Raw genomic sequence first — 13,043 nt, forward strand, 5'->3', positions numbered from 1 at the left:
GCGGATGTCTACCACACAACCTTAAAAAGAAAGCAGCCGTTGCATGGGGGGATCCGTAGAATGAGCGAGATCCCTGAGGAGTTAAACTTCACACCACGACAACTTTCTTTTTAAGGCCATGCGCGTTTAGTTACGTAGGGTCTGCGTTTTAACTTCTACACTTGCCGATTTTCTTTTCTTTGTGGTTAGGACTGAGAGGGGGTAAAACGCGAACCTCGCAGTCCCGCAGATCCTCGTTTTAACTCCCGCGGTCCTCACGGATCTTGCTCACTCCCGAAGTGAGCAGATTTTTTTTTAAGGGCATGCGGTTAAGATCCGCGTTTTACCCAGTGCCCCAGCGCATGTACAAGCCCATGCATGCGTGTGAAAAAAAAAATCTAAGAGCAATGCAGGAGTGTAAGAGTCACTTTGCAGACTTTTGATGTCCTTTACTGGACATAAGCAAGGCCTATAGCAAACTGTGACTCGGAACGGGTTTCAAACGACGAATCTGTGCCCTTCCCCCAACACGAGGATGAGGACGCCCGATGTATCAACATCTCATACAGCCAGTAAGATATAAACCGGAAGAAGAAGGCATTCAACGGCTCACACGCGACCCCCCCCCCCCTCCATCTCCGTTTGGTATATCTCACTGTCTTTCAAACCAAAAAGCCTCAGTTCAGAAGCCCCCTCTCTTTCTCAACATTCCCGACCCATTTCCCAACTTGTCTTTGAGATTGCATTAGCCACCGACAAGTCCCCCAACTTTTCTTCTTTCCACCATCCCGCACGCCTCTATATTAACTGCTATCTTTCTCCAACAGACCCCCTCACGTTCTCTCGGACGCAATTTCCTGTTTCCGTCAGGGCAGAACGCGGTCGAGTGAGAGAAGTTGCGTGAGGGGGCGGAGCGCCAGAGAAGGAAGTCGGTGAAAGGCGACTTCAGGCATGAGTTTGAAGGTAGGATGGAGTCTGAGACTGAGGGGGGGACTGTACTTGATGTGGAGCAGAATGGAAGCGATGATAGATCACGGGGGAGAGCAGTCGAATGGATGTGTCGTACATTATTTGTTCTAGGAACCCAAAGAGAGGCTTCGTGTGTTATATATAGGGTCTTCACTAGAGAGAGTGCCTTTACACCATAGTTTCCAATGGAGTGGTACTAGTGGCAGAAATAACTGCATAGGCTGGGCTATTACAAAGGGTGGGCGAGGAGGATGAGTGCTCTTTGCGCCAAGGTGGAGAGCGTAGGTGTAGTTCATGGGGGGAGGGGGGGGGGGTAGAAGTGTTCTCTCTGTTCGCTAAAGCTGAGTTTTCTCTTCCCTCACTGCCAATATGACGTCTCTACCCTTTGCTACTTCAAACTAAGCAGGCAAACTGCAGCTGTGGCACTTGCTCTTTTAAGTCGATCTATTACCCTAAGAAAAAAGGTTGCCAGAAGCAATTGGTGCTCAGTTGCTGCTTTGTATGGTGTCTGTCCTGTGTACGGGTGCTGGCTCTTACCTATAGACAGGAGCCAATCAATTTCGGGATAAACTGAAGGAAGAAGCAATGCTACAGATAGGGCAGGTCTCTAGTGGCCATGAACATCCTAACCTTGTTAATGGCTCTTTCCATTGGGTAAGGCACACCTATATATATTTGAAGATTTTTGTTATTGTGGAGTTCTTTTACTGAAGTGCATTAAGCACATAATATGTGGTTAGTTGCAGTAATAGGCTACAGCACAAACATGGGGTTTCTAAGAAATTTATTTGAAGGATTTCTGTTCTTCACTATCAGTCTGTTTCTAGGCAGATTAAGCTCTACATACATAATTTAAGATGTGATATATGGCATAATGTTCAAGAGTAACAAATACAGGGCAGGGTAAAATTTATAGCTAAACAATCATGATAGAAACAAGATGTATTTAAACATTCATCAAAGCTCAACTTTAAGGTTTAGGTTCTAGCTCTTTAGCCTGTCCATTTACATTTGCTTAGTGATATTCCATCACAGATTAGGAGATGGGATAAGCATCTTTAAAAAGATGTGTTTTTAGTGAGGATTTGAATGTCGTAAGGTGAGTTATCAGTCTAATTTGTCATGGGAGCTGGTTCCACCACTGGGGCCCCTTGATGTAAAATATAGAGTTTCTGCATTCTTCAGGGTGGATTTTTTGAATGGGCGTTATGTCATGGAGGTTAGTTTTTGAGGACCATAGTGGTCGAATAGGTTGATAAGTAGTGTGGATATCAGTGTCGGAGATAATATACCTGTCAATGTTTTGAAAACCCAGTATCATGATTTTATGTTGGATGTGATACTCTATTGGCAGCTAATGTAAGGACATCAATGTTGGCATGATGCTTGTCTTGGGATATTATGAACCATCCTGGCCACAGTGTTTTGTGCAGATTGCAGTGCTTTTAGATGTTTTTTGGGAGCTCCTATCAGTAAAGCGTTGTAGTAGTCAAAATGAGGTATGACAGTGCCTTTGGTCAACAAGTCTGAAATTCTTGTCAAATAATATTCTCTTTAGGGGTTTGATCATTTTCAGTTTGCAGATGAGTTCTAGGTCAGTTATCTTGTATTGATCAAGATTCTCTATAACCTTGGTTGCCTGAGTATTACTTACTTGGACTTTGCAGGTCCAGCTAAAGGAGATAAAGTAGTGGTCCGATCAGGGAGAACTTTCAGTTTTTTACATTGACTCTTGGGGAGCGCTGGCAATAATTGGCAAATATGAGTTCTAGGGTTTTTCCTTTTTTATGTATTGGTTGATCAATTTGTGTCTATCCAAGGGAGTGCATTATATTCAAGAAGTCATATAGATGTATGTGTTTTCATAAATTCTGTCCGCATGCTCAAGGCCTGCTGGCTCCCGCTCCCTCCAAGACTCTCAGAGAAGTCAGATCCTATGGAGTCAGCGACAGCAGGTTTCTTCAGCAGTGAACAGTAATGATGAGAGCTGTGGAGGAGGGGGATAAGAAAGGGATCTATAAGCATGTTTTAAATCTTTATACAGCGTTGCTGGCAAAGAAGTTATGGGCTGCCTCACCATCGGCTTCTGCCACTCCTCCTGTTCTCCAGATCATGCACTTTATTAGGTGTCAAGCGTACAGTCTCTGTTTAAAAAAAAACCCAAAACAACTATGTGATTGTGCATACTTGAAACATCAAAGGCTTCCTGAACCAATTACTGCAATCTTCTTACCATCCCCTTCCATATTCACATTGGCTGAATCCTAGTCATTACTCTTGCTTTAAAGTACTTGATTCCAGAATTTGCTCCCCATGGATATCTGTCTAGAGCAGAACTTCCCAAATTGTGGACTGGGACTGCAAATGGGGTCATAAAACCTGTCTTTGGGGGTTACAACCTAGTTGGGCTCTCCATAGGTACATCATTTTTCTGTACTTCTAGGAGATCACACAATTTTATTTGGCTGTGATCATGGGGTCAGAGCTATAAAAAAGATAAGGAAACAGTAGTCTAGAGACTTCCTTCAAGAAATTTAAGCAGGCACTAAAGACAAATTATTTCATTAAGACTGCCTTTATTGTAAATATTGTGTGGTTTTGCACTAATTAAAAGTATATAAAGAAAAAAGAATTTGTATACTAACTCACCAGGATCACCCAAATTTCTAATCTCGGTTTATATTCAAGTCAACCTTTTTTCCTCCTTTTGTGTGTGTGGGGGAGAAAGGTCACCTTGGTTTATATTCAAGTATTTACGGTAAGTCGTTGTGGTCTACAATCAGGTCAGAGATGACCTGAGTTTTATTTCTTACTAGCTGATTACCCGGCGTTGCCCTGATATTTATTTATCCCTAAATGTCACACCCCACTATGTCCCATATGTCCCACCCCCCACGTTACCCCCACCACATGTCCCATATGCCCCACCCCCATGTCCCAACCCCCTACCCTCCACATGTCCCAAAGGAATGTCCCTCTCTATGGGGCTGAACTTAGACTTAAACGGCATCGGGAGTGTCGGTATTCATCTCTGCGAGCCCGAAAACTATGGGTTGGATATTAATATCTGTCGCTTTTGATAATTGTAACATATCACCCCCTTCCCACCCTCACAGTATTTTACCCCGTCCCACCTGCACAATATTTTTCCCCAGATAGTAAGTCATATGTGTACCAAGTTTGGTTGAAATCTCTCCATGCGTTTCAGAGTTATGCTGAGTATTCATCTGTGAGCCCGAAAACACTATGGGGTAGATACTAAAATCTGTCATTTTCAATCATTTTTACATATCCCCCCTTCCCACCCCCACAGTGTTTGTCCTCAGATAGTAAGTAATGTGTATGTCAAGTTTGGTTGAAATCTGTCCATGCATTGAAGAGTTATGCTGGAACATACATACATACACACACACACACATATATTCAAATTATAATGTGAAATATTTGACAAAATGAATACAATACAACTAACGCAAAACTTGATTATAAACATTTTTAGTTTCACCTCCAGGAGCAAGAACATATAAATTCTTGGGTGAACCCACCCTTGAGCAAGCAACATAGAGATGTGGGCCGCGAGACCCCCAGAACATATCACCCCAGGTAGTGAGGGATCTGCATACCAAGTTTCGTTCAAATCGGTCAAGCTGTTTTTGAATTACTGTGAGAATGGCAGCTTTTTACATTTTTTCCATTGACATGAATGGGTGAAATCTGATTTTCTGTTTGTAGCTCCGCCCACGTGTGCAGGTGGGCCGCGAGACCCCCAGAACATATCACCCCAGGTAGTGAGAGATCTGCATACCAAGTTTCGTTCAAATCGGTCAAGCCGTTTTTGAATTACTGTGAGAATGGCAGCTTTTTACATTTTTTCCATTGACATGAATGGGTGAAATCTGATTTTCTGTTTGTAGCTCCGCTCACTTGTGTAGGTGGGCCGCGAGACCCCCAGAACATATCACCCCAGGTAGTGAGGGATCTGCATACCAAGTTTCGTTCAAATCGGTCAAGCCGTTTTTGAATTACATTACATTACATTACATTAGTGATTTCTATTCCGCTTGTACCTTGCGGTTCAAAGCGGATTACATAAGAAGAAGCTGGACATTTCCAGGAGGGTACATGACATTTAGGGTAAGACATAGTTACATAATGAGTATAGACTTGGTAACATTGGATGAGAGCAGTTATATTACATTACATATCAAATCTTTTTCCGGTTTTTGGTCGGTTGAGGATTTGGTGTCAGGGAGAGGGTAACCTGGTCGGTGTATGTGGAAGAGGAGATTAGGTGTTATGAATATGCTTTTTGAAAAGTAGCGTTTTGAGTTCTTTGCGGAATGCTTTGAAGTCAGATGTTGAGGTTAATAATCTGGTTATGGAGGGTTCGAGTTTTGCTGCATGCGTTGCTATGAGGTTATCGTAAAGCTTTTTACGATGAGTGCCGTTGAGTGGTGGGTATGAGAATGGTGTCAGTGTTCTTCTTATTCTGGGTGGAAGGTTCCGGTGTAGGCGATCGATTAGATAGGCAGGTGCTGTACCGTTGAGTACTTTGAAGATTAGACAGTATAGTTTGAATTGGATTCTGGCTCTGATCGGTAGCCAATGTGAGTCTAGGTAGGCGTTAGTTATGTGGTCATATTTTCCGAGGGAATAGATTAGTCTGAGAGCCGTGTTCTGAATGGTCTGTAGTTTTTTGATCATTTTTGTAGGACATGGTAGATATAGGATATTGCAGTAGTCCACAAGTCCTAGTACCAGGGATTGAACAATGATCCTGTAGTGTTCTTTGTCGAAGAATTTCCTTATTTTTCGTAAGTTGCGCATTGTGAAGAATGCTTTTTGGGTAGTTTTGTTGATTTGAGTCTGCATAGTGCAGCATCTATCTATCAGCACTCCCAGGATTTTGAGGGAGGTCTGGATTGGGTATTTGGTAGTTTTGATTTCCAGGTCTGATATGGATGGGATTTTGTCCATTTCAAGCATTAAGAATTTGGTTTTATCCGAGTTTAGTTTTAATTTGTGGTTTGTCATCCATTTTTCTACTTCGTCCAGTATTGTTTCCAAGTGTCCAGTAGCGGAGTTGTCTTGGGTTTCGAAGGGGAGGAGGATAGTTATGTCGTCTGCGTAACTGAAGGATGTTACGTTTAGGTTGTCTAGAGTGGTACCAAGGGAAGAGATGTAGAGGTTGAATAGAATGGGCGAAAGTGGAGAGCCCTGAGGGACTCCACATGGATTAGACCATGTGTTGGATTTCGTGTCGTTTATCTTAACTCTGTAAGTTCTTGTTTTAAGGTATCCTTGGAACCAGTTGTACACCACCCCTGAGATCCCTATTGCGTCAAGTATCTGGAGTAGTATGGTATGATCAACTAGATCAAAGGCTGCGGAAAGATCTAGTTGGATAATTAGGATCCTGTGACCTTTACTGAGGTGTTGTCGGGCTATGTCCAGTAGTGTTGCTAGTAGAGTTTCCGTGCTGTGGTAAGATCTAAATCCTGATTGGGATGAGTGAAGTATATTGTGGTCTGCTAGGTAGTTAGAGAGGTATTGAGCCACGAGTCCTTCAATCAGCTTGACATAGAGTGGGATTGAAGCGATCGGTCTGTAGTTGGTAGGTGTGTCTACAGGGCCTTTTTGGTCTTTCAATATGGGTGTGATTATGATCTCTCCTAGATCTTGTGGGAATTGGCCTTCTATGAGAGTGCTTTGTATCCACTGCATGAGGCTGGTTTTGAATTTAGGGGAGGCATTTGTGAGTAGATACGATGGGCAGTTGTTCAATTCGCATGAGGTGTGGCTGTATTTTTTATATAGTCGGTTCAGTTCAGGCCATTGTAGAGTTGGGAAGGTGGTCCATGTTCTATCTGCTGTTATGGCTTCTTCTGTTGTGGGGGTAGTTATTAACTCGTTGAGTATGGTAGTTGAGTTATTGAAGGTAGTTCTGATTTTGATGATCTTGAGTTTGAAATGGTCAGCTAGTTGGGAAGCTGTTGGGGTTTTGTTGCCTTGATTGGCAAGGTATGGGTTTGTGTCTGTAAGTTTTTTTACTAAGTTGAAGAGTGTTTTTGTGTCAGGGTTGTTTGTGCCAATTAGTTTAGTGTAGTAAGTTTTGCGCTTTTCCTTAAGTTTGTTGTTATATAGTTTGATTTGGGTTCTCCAAGCGGATTTGGTTTGGTCATTTCTCTTTTTTCTCCAAGATCTTTCAAGTTGTCTGCAATGCCTTTTTAGTAGGTGGAGTTCTGAGTCGAACCACTTGTCTGATGGTCTGCAGGTTCTGTGTTTGGTTTTTTCTGGGGCTAGCTCATTCAAGGTTGTTTCGCTTAGTGAGCGCCAGTGTTTTGCGAAGTCTGAAGGGTCTATGGGGTCAAGTGCTGGGTCCACTTTGTCCCAGAATGTGGCTGGTTCAATTTTCTGTCTAGATTTGAAGGTTGTTTTTGGGGGCATAGATTTTGTGTTATTTTGAGGCCAGTTGATAGTGAAGGTGTATTTATGGTGGTCTGACCATAGAGAGGGATGCCATGTACCGTTGGTGATGTGAATATTTGGGGAGTGTAGGTTGTGAGGTGTGAATGCTGCTATGTCAAGTTGGTGGCCTTTATTGTGCGTGGGTTCCGGATTGAGGACCTGGAAGGATAGGGCATCGAGGTATGAGAGTATTTCGTTTGCTTGTTTGGATGTGTGGTCTTCGAGGTGGAGATTAATGTCTCCTAGGAGCAAGTTGTATGAGGAGGATAGAGAGTTCTGGAATAAGAATTCTTCAAGATCGTGTTTTGAGGTGTTCCATTTTCCTGGAGTGATGTAGCATAGTAGACAGTTCAAGGTGCCTGTGAGTGTGTTGTCGGATAGTTGGCATGCCAGAAGGTCTAAGTGAGGGGTTGATTGTTTGTGTAGCACTTTTAGGTTGAGATTGTTTTTTACTAGAATCGCTAAGCCACCCCCTCGTTTGTTTTCTCGACATACCATTTCTACTTTGTAACCTGTGGGGCAGAATTCGGTTATGCATGGGTCCGTGTTGGATGTTAACCAGGTTTCAGCTAGGAAGAGACAGTTTAGTTGTTCTTTGATTATCCAGTCTTTGATTAGATTTGCTTTTGGGTTTATTGACCTTATATTCATGTAGGCACAGGTTAGCGAGGTGTATTTTGTGTTGGAGTTAAGGTTGCGATTGAGGTAGAGGAAGTTATTTGCTGGTGCTTGTTGTCTTTGCGAGGTAGTATTATGTTTTGGTGGAGGTCGTTTTCCCCAGACCGTGGGAATGTGGTCTAGGCTGATCAGTGGGCAGGATGTTAGGGTTCTGGTGGTGTGGATTTTTCTGGGTGGATGTGGTTGTCTGAAGGTTGATGTCAGAATTGGGATGGGTGATATGTGATATCCTGTGGTTTGCCAGTTTGAAGTAAGTAGAGAGAGTATTAGGAGGGCTAGTGTGATTTTGTATGCGTGATTTTCCATTTTGTTTGTGTGGTGGATGATTCTTCGGATCTTGTAACTCTTTGGTTAGAGTTGAGGCAATGGTGTTAGAGTTTATGAGAGGGATTTTTTTTTGAAGAAGGTGAGAGCTTCTGATCGCTCTCCTCTCTGGTGAAGGTAATCGCCTATGTGTTTAGACTCAACTTGTGGTGGCGTTTGGTGAGTCTGGTCCCTCGCAGATTGGGGAGAGGGGCGGTGTGGGCTGGACTCTAAAACTAATGACCGCGCTGCAGGGGGTGGAATTGGGTCCCTCACTGGTCGGGGAGAGGTGCGGAGCAGGGCTCCTACGCTTCCTCTCCTCTGCTGGGCTCTGAAATTAAGAGTTCTCGCTGCGGGGGTGAAATCGGGTCCCTTGCTGGTCGGGGGGAGGGGCGGAGCAGGGCTCCCACGCTGCCTCTCCTCTGCTGGGCTCTGAAAACAAAGTTTGCTGCTGCAGGGGTTGAATCGCTGGTCGGGGGAGGGGCGGAGCAGGGCTCCCACGCTGCCTCTCCTCTGCTGGGTTCTGAAATTAAGAGTTCTCGCTGCGGGGTGAAATCGGGTCCCTTGCTGGTCGGGGGGAGGGGCGGAGCAGGGCTCCCACGCTGCCTCTCCTCTGCTGGGCTCTGAAAACAAAGTTTGCTGCTGCAGGGGTTGAATCGCTGGTCGGGGGAGGGGCGGAGCAGGGCTCCCACGCTGCCTCTCCTCTGCTGGGCTCTGAAAACAAAGTTTGCTGCTGCTGGGGTTGAATCGCTGGTCGGGGGAGGGGCGGAGCAGGGCTCCCACGCTGCCTCTCCTCTGCTGGGCTCTGAAAACGAGCTTCCTCTCCTCTGCTGGGCTCTGGAAGAAGAAGTGAAAGTCTGCTGCTGCAGGGGATGATTTCGGGTCTTTTGCTGGTCGGGGGGAGGGGCGGAGCAGGGCTCCCACGCTGCCTCTCCTCTGCTGGGCTCTGAAAACAAAGTTTGCTGCTGCAGGGGTTGAATCGCTGGTCGGGGGAGGGGCGGAGCAGGACTCCCACGCTGCCTCTCCTCTGCTGGGTTCTGAAATTAAGAGTTCTCGCTGCGGGGTGAAATCGGGTCCCTTGCTGGTCGGGGGGAGGGGCGGAGCAGGGCTCCCACGCTGCCTCTCCTCTGCTGGGCTCTGAAAACGAGCTTCCTCTCCTCTGCTGGGCTCTGGAAAAGAAGTGAAAGTCTGCTGCTGCAGGGGATGATTTCGGGTCTTTTGCTGGTCGGGGGGAGGGGCGGAGCAGGGCTCCCACGCTGCCTCTCCTCTGCTGGGCTCTGAAAACGAGCTTCCTCTCCTCTGCTGGGAAGAAGAAGTGAAAGTCTGCTGCTGCAGGGGATGATTTCGGGTCTTTTGCTGGTCGGGGGGAGGGGCGGAGCAGGGCTCCCACGCTGCCTCTCCTCTGCTGTGAGAATGGCAGCTTTTTACATTTTTTCCATTGACATGAATGGGTGAAATCTGATTTTATGTTTGTAGCTCCGCCCACGTGTGCAGGTGGACCGCGAGACCCCCAGAACATATCATCCCAGGTAGTGAGGGATCTGCATACCAAGTTTCGTTCAAATCGGTCAAGCCGTTTTTGCGTGATCGCGGCACATACACACACACATACCTCCGATTTTATATATATATAGATTGATCTAGCATTCACTAGGGCACGTTGTAACTCTCTGGCTTGTTGGTTAGATCTAATATACTCAAGGAGACTAGCTCTGTTTGGCTTCTTGTTAGCAAAGATTTAGACTTCCGTATTTACCTGCTCCAGTCCCTACAAGAATAGGGTAGTTGGACATTTCTAGCGGTGGCATGGTGTCCTGTCAGCTATGAAAGAGTCTTCGCAAACAAACTGTTTCAGTTGAACAGTCTTAACCTTAAGATCTGTTCAAGATTTGCACAAAGGGCCCTTTGGCTGGGTTCAAATGGCTGCTGGCCTTTTAAAGGGCTGAAGATCAGGCAAGGAGTTGGTGGGTGGGGCTTCCTCCTGTTGGGCACAGCCCTTTAACGTCATCAATGAGGTGCTCTGTTGGGGTAAAGAGAGACACTTTGGAAAGATATTCCTCCTTACCCTTCAGGCTATTAGTGTTTTGTTTTACTGTGCGTTAAAACAGGGCATTATTGTATTTTTCTCTTGAGGAGGTATGGTATGGGCAGGGAGTGGGTAGAGCAGCGTTAGCTAGCATGTTGTATTAACCAGTTAATGAACACTAGCATCTGATTAGTGCAAACGCCTTTACTGCCTATTAAATCGTTGGCAGTAAGGGCTCAGACACCAATTTTTTTATTAATAGCCGTGCACTAATGGCAAATTTAGTGCATGGAACTGAATATAGCAAAGGGAGAAAAATTGCTTACGTAAATATCCAAAGCAAATTTATACCAAGAGGAAAGTGAAGTATAAGTTTCCCAAAATGCAATAATTGTTTCAAAACCACAAGGAAAAGGACTTAAAACACCCAGATACCACCAACAGGTTAGTATATTTAATGGGGTATGAATATATCATTAGTCCAAAAAACCTTGTTGTTATTTTTAAACAATTTTTAATTTTTTAATGAAATGTGAAAATTCAGCTTTACCATCAGCAATTGAAAATGAAAAAGTCACTTAGTTAGCGTCGGTGTGAAAGGAAGCTGCTGCCCTAATACCAGCAATATTCCAACATGGAATGGTGTTGACAACAAGCACATTTAATAACTGTCCCTGATGAAGCATTGAAATGTGAAACGGTAGAGCCACCGTAGGATACAAGCTAAGTGACTTTTTCATTTTCAGTTGCTGATGGTGAAGTTGAATTTTCACATATCATTAGAAAATTTAAAAACATATAACAATAACAACAAGATTTTTTGGACTAATGATAATATTCATACCCCATTAAATATGATTACATTACATTACATTAGTGATTTCTATTCCGCTTGTACCTTGGGGTTCAAAGCGGATTACATTGGAAGAGAGCTGGACATTTCCAGGAGGATGCATTACTTTGGAAAATTGCTGGTACAGGTTTCAAATTGAGGATTCAGATTACATTACATTGGAAAATATTTCAGGTTTCGTTACATAGAAAAATATCCGGCTTTCTTACATTGGTAGATAGCTGGTTTCGGTAGGAGATATTAGGTTTCAGGTTGATTACCTGGGTTTCCAGTTACTTTTTTGGGACGTTGAAGATATGGTACCAGGGAGTGGGTTATACTTGGGAAAATTATAGAGGGGATAGGAGGAGGGGGAGATTAAGTTGATTGAATATACTTTTTGAATAGAAGTGTTTTGATTTCTTTTCGGAATGCTTTGAGGTCAGATGTTGTGGTTAACAATTTGGAGATGGAGGGTTCAAGTTTTGCTGCTTGCGTTGCTAGGAGGTTATATAGCTTTTTGCGATGAGTGCCTTTGAGTAGTGGGTAGGAGAATGGGGTCTGAGTTCTCCTTGTTCTGGGTGGAAGGTTACGATCTAGGCGATTGTTTAGATAGGCAGGTGCGGTACCGTAAATTACTTTGAAGAGTAGACTGTATAGTTTGAATTGAATTCTATCTCGAATCGGTAGCCAATGTGAGTCTAGGTAGGCATTGGTGATGTGGTCAAATTTTCAGAGAGAATAGACTAGTCTGAGAGCTGTATTCTGAACGGTCTGTAGTTGTTTGATCATGTTTGTGGGGCATGGTAGATAGAGGATGAAACGAACAGGGTCCGTTTCTTGGTCCCGAAACCGCCCTGCATACACTCTGTCACCCTTTCAGATATCTGGAGGCAATCCCCTTAGGAAGGAAGGATACTCAGACTTGTCCCAAAGAAATTGCCTGTTTATTATTAGTCTTACATCCAGTTTTATACCTTTTTACATGAGTCAGTGGTATTAGCGGATGACGTGAGTACAAACCATATCTGGTGACAGGATTCATAAACTTCAAAAACGTAACCAATACCAGCTCTATTTCTGCCCAATTGCCTAGCCTATTTAATTGTTTAAGTTCTGCCTAATTGCTAAGGTTCACCAGTTTCTACTTAATTGTTCTAGTTCTGCCCAGTTTCTAGTTCATCAGACTCTATTTAATTGTTTAAGTTCTGCTCAATTGCTAAGGTTTTCCTGACCCTATCCTTTTGTTTAAGCACTGCCCAGTTGCTAAGGTTCACCAGATTCTTTTTAATTGCTCTAGTTCTGCCCAATTGCCTAGACTCCCTCTATCCCTGACTCCCACCCTCCGACAGGCTTCCCCAACCCCACCATGAATCCATACCCGTGGATTTTTCTTCTCCTCCTCTGCTCATCCTCCAATATCACTCTCTGCCTGAAACTTCCCTCTCCCGATTTACCCGACCCCATAAACGTCAGTTCTATTTGCCCCGGCAGCAAAATCCCCACGCTATTGCGCACCAGAAATAACCCTTTCAAAAAAAACCAACGAAGAATCAATCATGCCTCCTTAAAGCCTATTCCCCCTGCCAGCCTTCCAAACCATGCCTCTGACTCTCTCACCCCAGTCCCGACACTTTACTGCAATGCCAGATCTGCATGCAACAAAACCCAAATTTTGAAGGACCTACTTGAAGATCGTGACCCCGGATTTCTATTCATCACAGAATCATGGATTGTAAAAGACGACATATTCACACAAAACAAGCTTTGTTCCCACGGTTACCAAGG

General features: G+C 44.3%; 1 protein-coding gene across 3 annotated transcripts in view; it reads left to right on the plus strand.

Annotated features, from left to right (window-relative positions):
- The first annotated feature begins 653 nt into the window (after nt 1-653).
- The window catches only part of TANGO2 (transport and golgi organization 2 homolog), a 192,439-nt gene continuing 180,049 nt past the window's right edge, over nt 654-13,043 (plus strand). Inside the window, exon 1 of one of the 3 annotated variants that reach the window (XM_033954989.1) lies at nt 654-942. The gene's annotated coding sequence lies outside the window, so the exon portion shown is untranslated. Of the gene's footprint in view, nt 943-1,360; nt 1,603-13,043 lie in introns of those variants that run through there. The other 2 variants (XM_033954988.1, XM_033954991.1) reach the window with 2 other exon arrangements.

This window comes from Geotrypetes seraphini, chromosome 8 (assembly GCF_902459505.1).
Source record: "Geotrypetes seraphini chromosome 8, aGeoSer1.1, whole genome shotgun sequence".
Classification (NCBI taxonomy): Eukaryota; Metazoa; Chordata; class Amphibia; order Gymnophiona; family Dermophiidae; genus Geotrypetes; species Geotrypetes seraphini.